At 41.5% G+C, this 16741-nt stretch overlaps 1 protein-coding gene across 8 annotated transcripts in view; it reads right to left on the bottom strand.

Annotated features, from left to right (window-relative positions):
• The window catches only part of DLG2 (discs large MAGUK scaffold protein 2), a 5493568-nt gene that overhangs the window by 805967 nt on the left and 4670860 nt on the right, over positions 1 to 16741 (bottom strand). The window lies entirely within an intron of this gene.

Here is a 16741-nt window from a genome sequence, read left to right as displayed (position 1 = left end):
TCAAGATTTGGTGTGTTCTTGAGGCCATCTGGGACAGTATTCCGAAGCCCTTACTGTCTGTGTGCCAATGAGTTTCTTTGTGAGTTTGAGCTCTGCAGTCGCACCTGGAGCATTCCAAGTGCCAGATCGAATTACCAATAAATGATCCCAAACCCAAATAACCCGACAGTTTCAAAGAAGGATTTTGAATGCAAACTATTTTTTTCTCCAGGTCAGATGGGTCCGCTTAGATTCATAATACTTAGAAAGGTCATTTCCGTTTCTTTATTTTTAGTAATGTCTGGGATTTTGTGAACAAGCATTGCCAAAGGCAAAAGGCTTGGAGTTTTTGTAAAAATAAATATTCTAGAGGCTTTAGGCACAAACAGGTGTGTGCCGTGTATGTGTGTGCTTAGCTCTGTGTATGGTACGTTTAAAAAAACAGTGTTATTACTGCTCTATGTGATATTCACTGCATTTTAAAGACCGAACACAAAAAACACTGCTTTTTTGGGCCTTTTTTAGACACAGAGCAGTCATTCTAAATCAGAGGTCGCCAAACAGTCGATCGCGGGCGACTAGTAGCTCGCCTGAGCCTTTTCAGTCGCCCTCGCTGAAGATACTGAAAAATAAACATTTATCCTAAATTATATTATTTAATGGTGCTTTTTGCACCCATGTTCCGTGTTCAGGATCCGAACTCTAGTCAGACCAATTGCAGGCAGAGAGCTTGGCAACTGTGCCACTTGGAAGTGCTTATAAATCCACTGACAAAAGTCTGTATCACGTTATGCTTCTGCAGGCCGCCTGTAGTACCACAGTTGGCCTTGTGCCCCCCCACGACAGTCTTTCTTAAGCAAGCTGCTCTTGTTTGCCAGAGATGTTGGAGGGGCTGGGGCAGGATCAGGATCATTGTGACCACGCAATGAAAATATCACAGTAGCACTGCCGCTTGCCTGGAAATGTTCAAAATAATATTTAAAAAATGGTGCAATTTCTTTCAGGTGGTTTCTTTCCAAATTCCACACCGTACATTTCCACTTTAAATCACTTCCATGACACAAGTACACCCACATTTAGTACATTAAGCAATCCATAGACACGCTGTACAGTAGAAGCCTACCAGGGTAGTTCAGCAGGTTGAAAGATCGATGCTGAGATGTTATATATTCAGAACTACAGGTTGTTAATCGTATGACTTTTTGCAATGTATTATAAAACAAGTGCTATGCAATGTGTTTGGCCAGGGTATGGGTTGGGCTGGTTGCTTGCTTATATTCAGGGCTGAGGTGGGGATATGTCTGCCCCTGTGAAAATCAAAAGTTGGCACCCATGAACCCACAGTTTAATTTCCTAAAAACTGCTGTCAGCATAACAGAATCATTTATTTGTGATTAACCAGTTTGACAAGCATATAACATCTTTATAAATATAACTTGTGCTAAAACACAGAGGGGCACACAAATAATGATAATGATGTGTTATTTGTATAGCGCCTTAATCCAAAACGCTTTACAGAGCACATATTTACATGCAATATCACCCAACTGAAATTGGTACTCATGTCATCGACCTCAGAAGGATGAAAGGCTGAGTTGGCCTTGCTGGGATTTTAACCTGCGACCTGCAGATCATGCTCAGATCGCAGCAGCGAGCGCTCAACCCGCTGAGCTATCTTACTGGCAAATAACAGAGTATGTGTGGTGTCTGACAAAAAAAAACATTTCAAAGAAAACTGGTGAACGCATGCAACATTTTTCAATTTGGAAATTACTTTTGTTTTTTTTATGTAAGTGTGAAATGCACATTTGGAAAACAATAGTGTGCCTAGCATGTAGAAAGCCTGCATAAAACGCAAAGGAAGGGGCACAAAAATTACAGGATATTTGTGTGGTACTCCAACAAATATCTGTCTTTTTGAGACAGCTACTAATAAATAAATAATGCAACAAAGCGGTTTTTGAAGTTCTTAATATATTCGTGAAGGCATATGTTATTCCATCTGTTTATAGAGAGGAAATAATCGAGCCAAAAAAATATTGGTAAAAATTCCAAGGTTTATAAATATCCACACCCCGATATCGCCCGCTAGTAGCTCTCCACTGTTGGCCTCCACTACAAGTAGCTCTAGCTAAAGTAAAGGTTGGAGACCCCTGTTCTAAATCAATCTTTTTAGTTTCCGGGTCAAGTGAAAACTATGTTTTCACTTAGTACCGTTATTACAGGCGATATTTATAAAATATTAAATGTATTGGGGCACATGACTTGCAATGAACATACTTGGTAGAGATACTCACAGGGCTTATATATTGTAAATAAAAGCAAAGCTTTGATCAGTGGTGGCTGGTCAAATTTCAAGTGCAGTGTCGCCAACACGGTAAATTGGTTTTATGGATTACCACTAAGGTTTCCAGTTTTATGTTCTTATTTTTTTTCATCGTTTTCTTCTGTGTCCACTTTTTTGGTCATTTATTTGTAGATAAGTGTAAAATAATATTTTTCTACATCTATCAGAATTTTTAAACAAATGTAGTGTTGGGATGCCTGTAATCGGATGCTGACATATCTGGGTTCTTTCACGTTAAGCCAAAATCCATGTTCACCTTCAAAAAACAACTATTGCTGACCTGTCTCTGCAGCCATTTAAACAAATTGGAAGTGAAATAAATTCATTTTGAATTCGCACAGTTGCGTTACTTTGCACAACCATTGGCTTGTAAGGCATGATAGAAAACCTCAAGAACAAATGTTTCTGTTGTTTACGAATAATACTAAGGGCCTGATTCACAGAACGTTTTCCTATGGGATTGTGCCATTATAAAATGCTTCTGTGAATCAGGCCCTAAATGGAAAAGGGGTGGTTTCTGTTTGTATTTCTGTGTAAAACAGAAAAAAGGGCACCTTAATTATCACAGCCCAGGACATTTAAAACAGTGTAATAATAGTGGGACAAAATGGTATATTTTTCAGCACAGTTTTCAGAGGGTATACAGGCAGTTGTGACTAGAAGTAATTCTTCTTTGTATTTACACATGAATCAGGTAAGAGTGTACCCCCTTTAGATTGAGACTTAATTCCATGAGGAATTACCACCTCTCTTTACCTTAGAATAGTATCCTCTAAACAATTTCAATTACCTTTTAGAAACACGTAGCTGTCATTATCTTAGAGGTGAACACAGACGGGAATCCACTTTGAACAACCTTTCATCGGTTATCTACCTCAATCTTTAGGATAAGGGGTAAGAAACCTTTCTCAATTCCTTGACTAGAATAATTATGTTTTTAACAAAATACTTGTTTATTTCAGGTTAGACCCCTAAAATCCATATTTATTTTAATACTTTAGAAATTGCTATTGTTCTCTGAACTGTTCTTGAGTACCATTACACTATTAGTCTACTGGGTAGGATTTCGTATTAACTAAAATAAGATTGTCCCATATTTTTTCCTAAATTATCCTCATGCAACTCACTTAGCCCTAGTCATACTCAGTCAGGAATGTTTGCCTGTTTAAGATAAAGCTTTACTCATGACACTTACTGTGTGTCATTAAGAGTCTGACAAGTGTAAAGTGATGTCATGAAGAGAAGACACAAGGACACACTGAAACAATATGCAGATACTTAAAGAATGAAGATGTGACTGAAGTAACAAAGTGCAAAGAAAGGAACAAGGAAAGCTTCCCAGTTCATAGTATGGTCACGTAATGCTCTTAAAATAAGCTGCACATATTCTATTAGCTTTTTGCACACTCTTCAAGAAACTCTTAAAAATAGCTATGCATCGCTGGGATAAAGATAGTTTCCAGATGTTTCCAGATAATTGTCTAAGCAGTGTGAGCCAATACATTTCGGAAGAAGTTCAGGCTAAGCGATATGTATCTTGAATAAAATTAACATAGCCAACAGTAAAAAAAAACAGTGCAATAAACAAAATTCAAACAGTGGTCACCAAAAGTCCGTTTTTAAGGAAACATTGTTAATAAGTGTGCAAAATTACATTTCAAAATATTGTTTTTTATGTTTGGTCAAAAAAGGTGGCAATAAAGGCAAAAATTTAAAAAACAGGGGAGATCAGCACCTATATTAATTTTAATTGCTACGGTACATGGACTTAGTATGCCAAAAGTAAATGTATGGTGGGTTACCTGGTTGCTTCTTAAATCATTAAATCTACATGAGGAATAACACATGTTGTTTAAACATCAGTGAGGGACACTCCTTATTGTCAAGTCATTCAGTCAATCACAATGGAGTGATAATAGAAGTATGTGTTACCTGGAACTCGGATATCATGTAAATGACCATCTTGATGGGGTCCTTTTTCACTACAGGTAAGAAGTTGGGTATTAATATATAGTCTGTAGTGATGGACAATGCAATCTGTGCGTGTCATTTTCAAATGCAGTGCATTAGATTAGATAAACTTACCTGTCACCGGGACGCGTGTAGCGTTGTTGCGTGCAGGATGTAGAGACCTTGCGGGCTTCTGAAGCTGAAAGGCTATGTTTACATTATGGATGCCTTTGCCAGGCCACAGGCCATCTTGTGTGTGTCTACTCAATGGGTGTGCGCCTCACATCCCGTGTGTTGAAAAGTAACAAAGTGAACATATGTGTCAATACGAAGAAACCATAAACACTAAGAAGATAAGAGTGAAAATATGCAGTAGATCATTATATGCAGAATGCAAGGTAGATGAGATATGTAGACGTTTGCCGCAGTAGAAAATGTAACATGGGTAAAGCAGCTATGATGAAAAAATGGACGTCGACTCTGTATAAATAGTAAGCAAGAAGCCTGAAGGAGAGAGACCAAGGCTGAAGAGCAGACAGGTGCTGGAATATAGCTCTGTGAAAGAACAACACACATTTGCATGGCTCAAAGATGGCACAGCAAGAAGCAACTGAAAGGCATGAAAGTCACGAAAGGAGTTGAAAAGGATAAGCTGCATACGCACAACATATTTCTCTTGGATTAAGTAAAGGAGTGAACATTTGCAAGTGCAAAGAATTGAACAATCAAAGATGCAGAAACCATATGCAAGATGGAGCAACCGAGTCTCCAGAGGTCAAGAGGAGTAATACCACCCAATATAATTGAATTAAATAGCACTAAATAGAAGGTCAGAATGGACAAAATGGTTGTCTCCTTAAGTGTGGTGCAAGACCAGGAAACAAGACCTATTTAGAAAGCTCCAGACGAAGATAGTAATGTACCTTCACTCCCTTTAAATTTTCTGAGGAAGAGAACAGTCAGCAAGGCCAACTACAAAGAAGAAGCCTTGGCTTAGAGCCTAACTGATGAGAGATGGTAGTCTAATTGGCCAAGTGGGCAGTTGTCTGACTTTGTTCCCGGCAACTGGGTTTTGTTTTGCTTACGTGCTGCTAAAGAGCCGAATGTCCAAGTTTGGGAGAAAATAGCAGCCAGTCCGGATGGGCAATGTGATGATGGACTATACATTGTTGCAGAAGCCAACCCGCTGCTGTTATTCCGCTATTATCTGTTTTATGCGTAGTTAGGGGTATTATAAGGCGTGCTTACTTGATAGGGGCAAACAATGATGTTACTAACACCTACATAAACTATAGGTATATATGTTCCCTTAACCAATCCCTCTGTTTACTGTTTGCCACGCAGGATGATGTCATAGCTGACATACATTGAGGTATAAAGCTTTTTGTGTAATTGAAATGCTTCAAGAGTGTGTGAGCTATAATCTGTTTGTTCACCAGGATTCCCTACTTTATGGAGCTGATCATAAAGTAGTATTTTGCCATTTTCTTTGAGTCTGCCCAGTTATTTGGGCTTGAGATCGTTTATTGGTAATCTAAGTTGGCACTTGGAACGCTCAAGGTGCTACTGCGGACTAGTTTCAAATTACCTTCAAAGAAATATCAGGCCAATTTCAACAGTGACATACCAGTGTTGAACCATGTAAGCACATTGTAAAGCAACTTCAAATGTGACCATTATCGTTTCATATTGCCTTCATAAAATTGTCTTGCCAATTTTAACAGTACCATACCAGACCCTATTAAGGACATTTTCATGTTAGATGCAATGTTTTGCACAGATAAGTAGCATAACTTAAGCTTATAACTTCGAATCCTCTCTTTCCTTCTCCTTCCACATTTCTCTCAACTCCCGCGCCTGCCGACATCACCTTTACAACATTCATAAAATCTGATCCTCCCACACCTTCCACGCTTCTAAACTCTTAATCTCCTCTCTCATCGTCTCCCGTCTCTTTTATTGCTTTTCTCTCCTCTTTGGTCCCCCTGTCTCTCATCTGACCCCCCTCAAATCCATCTACCACTACTCTATCCGTACTCTCTGTCTCCTAGGTCCTCGCAACTCTATTTTCCCCTCACTCTCCCTCCTTGGCTGGCTTCCCTTCCTCTCCCAACTTAAGTTTCAATTCCTCTGTCTGGCTTTCAAATCTCTCCATGACCTTGCCCCTCCCTACCTCCCCACTCTCCTTTCATTCTACACTCCTTCCCGCTCTCTCCGCTCCACCAATCTTTTCCTTCTCACTGTTCCCCCTTCACCATATGCCTCTTCTCGCTTCTGTTTCTTTCAGCTCTTGGCTCCCCTACACTGGAACTCCTTACCTCTCTCCATCCGTTCCATCCGCACCTACTCCTCCTTCCGCTCTGCCTTGAAAGCCCTCCTTCTCCACTCCCCCACTTGACCTCCTCCTTCTCTCTCCTCCCATCTCCACATTCCCCCCTATCTCTTTCTTACGTCCCACTTCCCCCATTTTTTCTCATACCGTGGAACTTAAATCAGACAACTGAATGTAATCCCCCTCCCTGACTACCTCCACCCCCTTACCCCTTACTCTTCCCTCGCCTCTTGCATCTAAGGAAACTGTTCTACGTACTGTTACACTGGTTTGTATCATGATTATTTATATGCTTCTCCATCCATTATACCTGTTGTTGTATTGTAAAGCGCTTTGGGTTAAAGCGCTATATAAATTTAATAAACATAAACATAACTCCAGAGCAGTGACGTTGCAAGTTGCAACATTGCTATGATAGTTTTCAAGCAGTGAAGCAAATTGTAATACCTGTGTTCACATTCCAGCTAGACAAATAAAATGCCTTCAAAAAATACTGTACCAATTTCAAAGATTCCATGCCATTATTGTCCCCATTAAGCATGTTGTCATGTAGTCATGCAAGTTTCCACAGGCCCCCCTATTCCACAACAAAAGGCTGGCTTATCAGTCCTGTGCCAGGCAAGCACATACTTAGCTATTTTCTATAACAGCCCCAGAAAAGGACAATACATGTTCATACAATTCCTGGAATAGTTACATATTATTTATATAATTTATAATAGTCTCATGCCAGTGTCGCCTATACAGGCCCATTGCTGAGCTAGTTTCCATGTTGCTACTAGAAAATGGCCATGCCGCTAGAACTTCGCTATGCCTATTTCAACAGTTTCATGCCAATTTTACAGTGGCTAAGCACATATTTATGAGAACTTCCACAGTGGCCCCAAAAAACGACCATGTCATTTTCATATTGCTTCCAGAAAATGTACATTTACAGAGCTCTCAGGTTTCTCTGTTCCATAAGAGAGAAAGGCGTCCAGTTCTGTTTCATCTGGAATTCTGGGATATGTAGTCCTACCTTTAAAATGCAAAAGGCAAAACTCCAAGTCCCAGAATGGCAAGAAAGAAAATGGCACTGGATGGCTTTCTCATGCATGGAAAAGGGAAATGTGAGAGTCCTGCTTTTTCAATAGTGCCATGGCAGTGTTGCCACAGACAAACCCCTTGCTGATCTAGCTTCCATATTGCTTTGAAAAATTAGTTATGACTCTAGATAGCTTTTATGCCAATTTCAACAGTGCCATGCTAATGTTTACCTAGATAAATACATCTGCATGATAGTTTTTAACTTGCCCCCCAGGAAATGACCTTAAAAGAAAAGGCACAGGAAATGAAGATACCAGTGTCATGTTGCCCTATGGCTATTTCAGATTTTCTGAGAACTTAACTGCATTCCATGATACTTTGCCCACAGAAATAGTCTTCATGGTACTTACACATTGCCCTATTGTTTGCCACATGTCTCTTTACATTATGCCCAGATGGCTGTCAGTTGCCACTTTCACATTGCTCAGAATGTAACCATGCCATTTTCACTTTATCCCACGGAGCACTGCCCTTTGCCACTGTCATGATGCCTCCATCAGGATTTATGTTGGAAGATCGTACTCCGAAAAGCTTGAGTTACAAAATAGCGGCTCCGACTTGCTCGCATTTTGTCACTCAAGTGTTTCGGAATTTCTCGATTTGTGCCCCGCTGTGCATCTAATGTATGCAGGGGACACCTCTGCAACCCTTGTAGCCCCTAAAGCCAAACTAGGGGAGCAGGGCAACCCCCGCACCGCATGTTCGGCATTATGGGCTAGAATTATTTCTACCAAGCCGAATGCGGCATAACAGCGCATCGAGCTTTTTATTTACGAGCATTTCACCCAAAACGCTCCATAACACTGCTTCATGCCACTTGCTCATGCCACTTCAACCTTACCCAATAATCGTGCTGCAGATCAGTTAATCCTGCTCTGAGGAATGCCCCATGCCACTTTTATTACCGTTATACACTGACCATGTTATGGTCACATTACCGCAGATTCCCCAAATGTTGCTTTTATTTTGCCTACACATCAGCACTGCAAAAGGCTTTCCCTTTCTGTTCCTGACTCCATGTAAGGCACATTGGAATCGTGATTAATGTGACCACACTTCACAGGGTTGGGAGAATGAGCCCCTTCCCTGCCCTGGCATAGGATTAGGTTCCAGGAAAAGAACTAGGTCTGCTGATTATTGACAAATAAGAAGGAAGAGCATCCCTGACAGACACATGTTTAGTAGTTATTTATTTAATGTATTCATATATTCTATTAATAATAATGCTATTTTGATCACAAAAGAACATACAATGGATACAACATCAGATTTGATGTGAAGCAGTGAGTTTCTTACAATGGGGTGAGTTTGAAGGACATTCTGGTCAGGTTGTGGAGGGGAATAAATGGAACAGTCACCAGGGACAATGCATAAGTAGACAAACATTAAGGACAATGCACATTGGATATCCTTAAGTGCAGGTAGGCGATGTGGCAAGCTGTGCTCGGGATGTGACAATGATGGGTGAAGTGCTAGAGTGGAGGCAGAGGATGTGAGGGACGAAGTCAGGTTAGCGGCGAGGGAGAAATGTTAGCTAGCAGGCAGATGAGAGTTAGGTTAAAGGGTAACTGGGAGGGGTCAGTAATGCGAGGCCGACAACTGCTTGTGTTTTTATCCAAATTAACATTTTTAAAGGGGAATTCCCTACCTAGTCTAAGGTCTAATAGAATTTACTCCTGCCATCAACAAAACTGGCCCTCACACTAAACAACAAAAATATTTGAGGTACACCATGAACAATATAAATAAGAGAATACCCAACAACCAGTTATTATGATGACCTTCCTCTGTCCTGGGTAGATGCCTTCCCCAGGATTGATCAAAGTAAATTTTTCTAGAATGTTCAAAAAGAAAAGCAAAATCTTGGACCAGTTCTTGTAAGTTACAAATGAAATAAAACTTCACCAAACAAAAATCCACTGGTAACAGTTCTTCAGCTTTCTTTTGAAAGGTTCCCCTCCAATTCCAGCCCAAAAAAACAGCACCAATGGTGACCCTGGATAACATCCTTCCAGGATTGGTTTGCCACAGTTCAAAGAATAAAGAAGCAACTTCTGTTCCAACAACCTCCTGTTGTATTTCTTACCTATGCACTGTCTTTGGTATAAATGTCAGGATGCTTCTTCTTAGTGTGTTGCTTTCCTCTTAATAACCCCCTTCTACTATGGTTACTGTGGGAACAGGCTCCTTTGTACCACAGTATGCCACTACTTCTACCAGCTTTGGTGTAAGATGCACTGACAGAATTATACACAACCACAGTTCGGTCTACTCCAACTTGATACTTTAGAATTGTAAAGGTGTTTTAAAGACAAGACTCTTTGACCTACTCAGGTAGGCAAAGCACTGTTCATTCCTAGGCTATATGAAAAATACGGCTGCTTTGCCTCTTTTGTCTGTCTTCGTGCCACCAATATAACCTGCGTCTGATTCCAGACTGCTCCTCTGTCAACTTCACCAGTCTCAGCATTACAGATTGTTCACTTATTCTTCTTACAAGCTCTCAGCTACCTTTCCCACATTCATTCACACCTTCAAGATTTCAGTAGCTACCCTGAAACTGTATTGCCACATTTTCAGCCTTGGATACCAATGTCACACTTGTGTCAGAGGACACTGAACCGTCAATAACTTTAACAACCTCCAAATGCGGGTGAATAGATCTCAACAGGGCTGGTTTCACTATAGAGAGGATTCACCTACTGGCTTTGGAAATGCTTGCTCTTCATCTCAGTTCAGTAACTTCTACATTTATATAATACTTGTTCTGGATGTTACAAGGATTAATCTTCACAATAGAAACAGATTTAGGTAAACCCGACCACTCTTTAAGGGTGATCTTTAACTTGGAAGACCCATAAAGAATTGTATTCCCCTTTATTAGGCTGGACTATTGCAACATCCTCTTTCTAAATCTGCCTGCTTGTACTCTCCGCCCTCTGCAACTTATCCAGAACATGACTGCAAGACTTGTCCTTGGCCTCAAGCCCAGGCATTGTATCTCTTCAGCACTGAAATCTCTGCATTGGCTCCCAGTGGCTGCAAGGATTAAGTTCAAGCCACTCTGCATTATAAACAAGGCCTTGTGGCACCTGGATCCTTAATACCTGCAACTCTCTCTTCGTAAATCCCATCCTACTCGAGCTCTTCGCTCCTCCACCTCCAACTCCCTCAAAATCAGTTGTTTCTCCAAGCAACGAGTTGGTGGTAGATCTTTTTCTTCGGCTGGGGCCTCCCTCTGGTACAGTCTCTGTGCCTCTATGAAACATGATGAGGACCATCTCCGATTCCGGAAGCACCTCAAGACCTTCCTCTTTGCTCCTGCCTTCTCTCTTCCTCTCCCCTGCTGATTTCCTGTCTGATACTGCACTGGTCACCTAGCTACCCTCTGATTTTGGGCCCAGGTCCCTGCTCGCCCCGTTGCACGCCCGCACTGCCTCCTGAAAACCCTTGCACTTGGGTCTTTATCTGTCACCCTACAGTCCTCGCTACCTGCACTTTTGGACACCTGCTGTCTGCACTTACCCTTGCACCTGCCACCTGCAGTCCGTACTTGTTATTGTTTTGATCCCATTTATAGCACTGCCCCCTCCCCTTTCCCCTGGCACCTTTCTCCTCACCCCTACACTGCACTTGTGCGATCTCAATATCACTTGGCCTACTAAGATCGTTGTCTCTGTCCTTCCTCTGTTCCCCCATCCTTGCCTCGTCACGCCTTGAAACACTTGTGTACAGGAACGTTACAAATGCCATATCATATCATATCATATTAACACAGAGTTATTCTCTGGCTCCGGTCATGTATCACAATTGTTCACACACAAACACTCTTTGATGGAATATACCTTGTAACAATTTGTGAAAGTCAGCTTTAGGTTTGATTCGAAAAACATTCTTAATTGGAGACACGTGACCACTCCGGTAACGTTAAAACAGTTCCACAATGAAAAATGAAATATTTCTTTTATATCTGCAAGTATTATGTATAGGATTAAAAGTGCACATGATACATTTTCATTGTTAGCAGGACTCTTCAAAGCTATAAACAAGTTTTACTCTCTCTGACTCTTACGCAAGTTATTATAGAGCTGGTAACAGTTACCCGCAAGGGTTTCAAAGTGAACCTGCACACAGAGCTTCACTCACTGCCTCCAGGAACACTGTGGTTGCAGGCTGCTTCCACTTTCTGACTTCTTTTACTTCTGCTAATTCTTTAGGCACTCTTGGGAGCCACACCCCTCGGCAGCATAAGTGTCTTCGGTCCAGCCATAACCACGGGGTGTCTCCTTCACTCCTCTGTCCCTCGGCTTGCGTCTGCATACGGGCCTCGCGTTGCAGCACAGCGGTCACAGCTCTGCAGTCACAGCCACAAGGTGCGCCTGGGAAGGCTTTCACCCTCAAAACATCTCTCTCAGTGCAGCCATGATTAAGCAGTGTTTTCTCAGTACTTGCAGGTGAAATCTTGCCCCGGCGTCCCTTTAGTGAACACACTTCCTCATGAACTGCCAGCTTCGTACTCTTCTTCTTCTGCTACTGCAGCCAGCCTTCCAACTCCTGCTCCAGCTCCATTCTACTTCCCCCTCCTGCTGCAGACTTTTATGCTTCTTAGGTGGGGCAATTGACTACAGGTGTAGGCCTTTATTGTTAATTGCCTGACTCTGGCAAAGACTACTAGAACTGTTTACCTCTCCTTTACTTCTACATGCCTCTTCATCCCTCTTCTTCATCTCAGTCCCTATGGGATTCTGGGATATGTATTTCACTTTTTTGAAGTTAAGTTTTTCTACCTCTTTTACAGTATTAAGGGTATATTTAATTCCCTTAGTATTTTCAAAAGAGGGATTGTAGGTTTTAACCTTGTTAGAGAAAGAAGGTGTAGACAAGGCAACATTTCTGCCATTCCTTGTAGTATAACTTTGGTATTGAGGAGGATGTTTGTTGTTGGAGATACAAAAGATTAGTTCTTTTGGGATAAAATGCTGGGAGGTTTCAGCTCACTCAGGCAACCATATTTAATGTATCCTGGTATTGAGGGAGTAGAAGGATATTGTGTGGACGGATGCCAGCACGCACCATTGGACATCATATAATGCTGAGTGAAATCTGACAAGGGCAGAGTGATGTCATGAAGAAGACATACAAGGAAATACTGAAACACAATATGAAAATACTTCAGAGTGACGATGTCACTGAAGTGACAAGAGAAACATTTATGAAATGATAAAGTAATCATATGCAAAAGAATATGAAGTGAATTACTGATCAATAAGTGTAAAAACACAGTAATGCAAGATAGATGAGACACATAGAAGCTTTCTATAGAGGAAAAAATAAAGTGGCAAGGATGGCTATGATCGGAAAATTGGCTCAGGTTTTTTAAAGATTCAATCCAACTACCTCAGAAACAGACCAGGGGTGAAGAGTCAGTAGAAGTTAAATAATTAGCTTTGTGTGCAGAACGAAGAGGAGTCTGTGTTGGCGAATGCTATTTCAAGGAATAGCTGCAAAGCACAAATAGAGGCGGATGGATAAGTCATGAATGTGAGACTTTCTTCTCTTAGATTAAAGAAGAAGAAAACATTTGCAAGAGTCAAGTATTGGAAATTGCAATGGCTAAGGCTCCAACAAGATAGAGTGAGCAAGTCTCTAGCGGCCAAGAGGAGCAGTGATACCGAGCATAATTGAATCAAATAGCAGTAAATAAGAGGTCACAATTGACAAATTTGCAGTCTCCTCACACGTGACTCAGAAATCGAAAACAAGGGCTATTCATTAAGCTGTTGATGAATATAGTGATGTGCTTACACTCCTTTTCATGTCCCAGAATTTAGAGCAAGCTACAAGGTCAGCTACAGAGATGAAACCTTGGCTGGTGGGCAAACTGATGAGAGATGATGGACTAATTGGGAAAGTGGGGAGTAATCTGACGTGACTCAAGCACCTGGGTTTCGTTTTGCTTACATGCTGCCAGCTGAGCCAAAAGTCCAAGGTTGGGTGGGAATGCCAACGAATCAGTGGGTCTATGGGGCAACCTGCTATACAATGTTGCATAGACCAATCTGCTGTCCTTTTGTCTGCTATAATCAATATTATACATATTTAGAGATACTTCATGGCATGCCTTACAGATAAGAGACAGCCAATGAAGTACTAACCCCTATGTATTCCATAAGTAGATATGTGTTCCTAACCAATCCCTCCCATCAATAGGTTTTACAGTTTGCCACATAGCATGACATCATAGATGACACATATTGGGGTATAAAACCTCTGTGTATTCAAGTTTGTGTGTGAGTGTGCAAGCATCAGTCTGAATTCTGCTAGTTTACCCTGCTTTGTTAAATTGAGAATAAATTAGTACTTTGCCATATTCTTTGAGTCTGCCCGATTATTTGGTCTGAGATTTTTATTGGCAATTCCATCCAGCACAAGAGATGCTTCAAGATGGTAGAGCACACATGAAAAAAGAGAAAACAGCAATTAGGAAGGGCAACAGGAATCCTTATTCACAAAGGCTCTGAAACTAATGTTGAGTATTTCAATGCCTACACATTGGACAACTCTGCACTTCCCCCTAATTTGCACAGAATACTATGCCTGCAGTCCATCCATTGCATGTCATGCATGCTTCCTTTGGGAATGTTATTCAATGGAGATCACTTCGTGAATTTGTAAATTGGCCTGTCATCCCTATGCAGGCAATCAGACCTCAAAGTTGGCATGGCACATGCACCGGTGTATAATGGAAATGTTATTTTGAAAGAAAATGACCACCACCTTCATTCTCTGGAGTTTGCCCCAGGGTGCAATGCTCACGTTGTTCCAATATTCAGGTGCATTTCATTTGTACGTCCAATTCAATGCGTGTGCCGTGGATACGGATTTCCCCACAACACACGCATCGCCTTGCAGGTGTACATGTCAAAAAAGCCAATGAGTTTTATTTTGCTTTTGGCTACAATGCAATGCAATGCTTAATGTGTGTTGAACAATGGTTTTGCCTGAATGTCTTAATGTTTTCGAGGTGCATGCATGGACAACATTATATAACGTAGCACCTCCCAGTTTACCAGATCATTTATTTTACAAGATGTATGCGTAATACTTAAGTTTAACTACAACTTTAACTGTCAACTTCGTGTGGCACTTTGGCCTCTGAAGGGTGACAGTGCTGTCATTGGGCCAGATCTTCCCAGATCTGTGATTCGGCAAAAAATGTCTCCCTGTATCTGGAATTGGGCTCCCCAATCCTGGGGGATCCATGCGAGCTCCTGTGTGCAGTTTACATTTTTTTTCCAAATGTTGCAATGTGTTCGTGTCAGGGCAGGATTTGAACCGTGGTCGAAACACTTCTCCACAAGACCACTTGAGGGTCTGACCAGGAGTGCTCTGAAATCCCATGTCAATCTTGCGCTGTACAGGAAATATTGATGCACGTTTTTTGATGGTTTAAAAGGTGTGCACATTTTGTGCTTTGCTGACAACATTGTAAGAAATGTGGTTCTTGTCCTGGCGTTCATGATTCATCTTCTGAAGGGCTGAAAGGCAAGTGTTTATGGGGGTGACCAAACCCCCAACCCTGCCTCGCCACGCTCTGGGTAGACTAAAAGACGTCAGAAAATAAAGCATCTGTGACCCATCTCTACCGGTATCAATCACAGTTGCCAAATCAAACAGATAACTGCCTTCCACACCATTTACTCTTGTCAAATAGCGCTATTTGCTCCAAACCAATGGAGACATCTTCTCCTGACTCCTCACATTCCCAATTCCTGATGTCAGTGCCTCTGAATCAAGTAGTGCAATGGATGCTCCTATTCTCCCCAAAATACCTTAGGACTGCACCTAACACATTTGGCATCGTGTATTTATTTTTCATTTCTGTAGCTTTTTTACATCCCTAAATGTATACATAAATATGATGCCTTCTTTCCCTAATAATGCAGTTTAAGAAAATCACAAGGTTATCTCTGAGTGGCCTGGCATTTGGTACAGGAAGGCGTGATTCAATCATTGCTCAGTTGCTCATTTGGGCCCCGATAATAAGCTTGGAGGATTTTGACTAGAAATGCTGCATGCAGTAATTACCATCGCCCCATGTGGTCTCTGTGGAAATCCACCTCATCATGAAAACTCCAACGAGTTGGCAGTAACGCATATGGATTTCCAGAAATTCCGCATGCAGTTTTTCGGGCACGCCACATGTATTATTTTTCACATGTTCTTCCATCCACTTCCACTCTCTTTTTGGGGATGGGGACATATTGTGTTGAAAAGTCGATCATACAGATACTGTATGCATGTATTTACCCACAAAAGGGCGAAGCCTGGGCACACCGACGTACCACCATCTCATCACCTTTAAATGATATTTTCACCCCTTTTCATGTCCCCGAAACATAAGACGGTTTTGCTGCATTGAAGGGGAACAATTATGCTTCCCCACCAAGTTATTTATGTAGCGTTGCGGGTTCAAAATGCAGACGCTTGTCTGGAAGTTGGTCTTTTGTGCCCCCGCCCACAGTATTTAGGCCATAGCCTGCGGTGGAAAGGAAATGGAATGGGGTGAAGCAGTTGGCGAAAGAGGGGAAAGATTTAACAAGCAAGGAGGTTCAAGTGGCGAAGGGATACTTGCAGGAAGAAGGACAGAGTTTCCAATAGCTGGGGCCCAGGCTGATCCGTCCAAAGTAGATCATAGATCAGGATTGCAGAAATGAGGAGGGTTAATTGTAACCCCAGTAAGCAGAGCTTGGAAAATCTCTGCCGAAGAAAGTTTGGAAAATGGATCCAAATTGTCTATTTTAAAGCCCATGTGTTCCTATGTAGGCATTACAAAGTAGTTAAATATTACAAAAAAGACATTATACACGCATTAATATTCAGAAAACCTACTGGAAGATTTAAAAACAATGGTTCGCTTCGGGTGCACGTGGGAAACAAGCAGAGAGGGAATGAAAGGGCGACTGGGAGAGAGAGTAAAGGTAATCACGCAGAAGGAGGACAACTGGGTACAGACCACCGGGAAATCCCCAGATTTCCCTGTATTG

The sequence above is a fragment of the Ambystoma mexicanum genome, chromosome 7q, assembly GCF_040938575.1.
Source record: "Ambystoma mexicanum isolate Mex_15411 chromosome 7q, UKY_AmexF1_1, whole genome shotgun sequence".
Classification (NCBI taxonomy): Eukaryota; Metazoa; Chordata; class Amphibia; order Caudata; family Ambystomatidae; genus Ambystoma; species Ambystoma mexicanum.
Note: the sequence above shows the minus strand (reverse complement) of the source record. Positions and strands in the feature narration are given on the sequence as shown.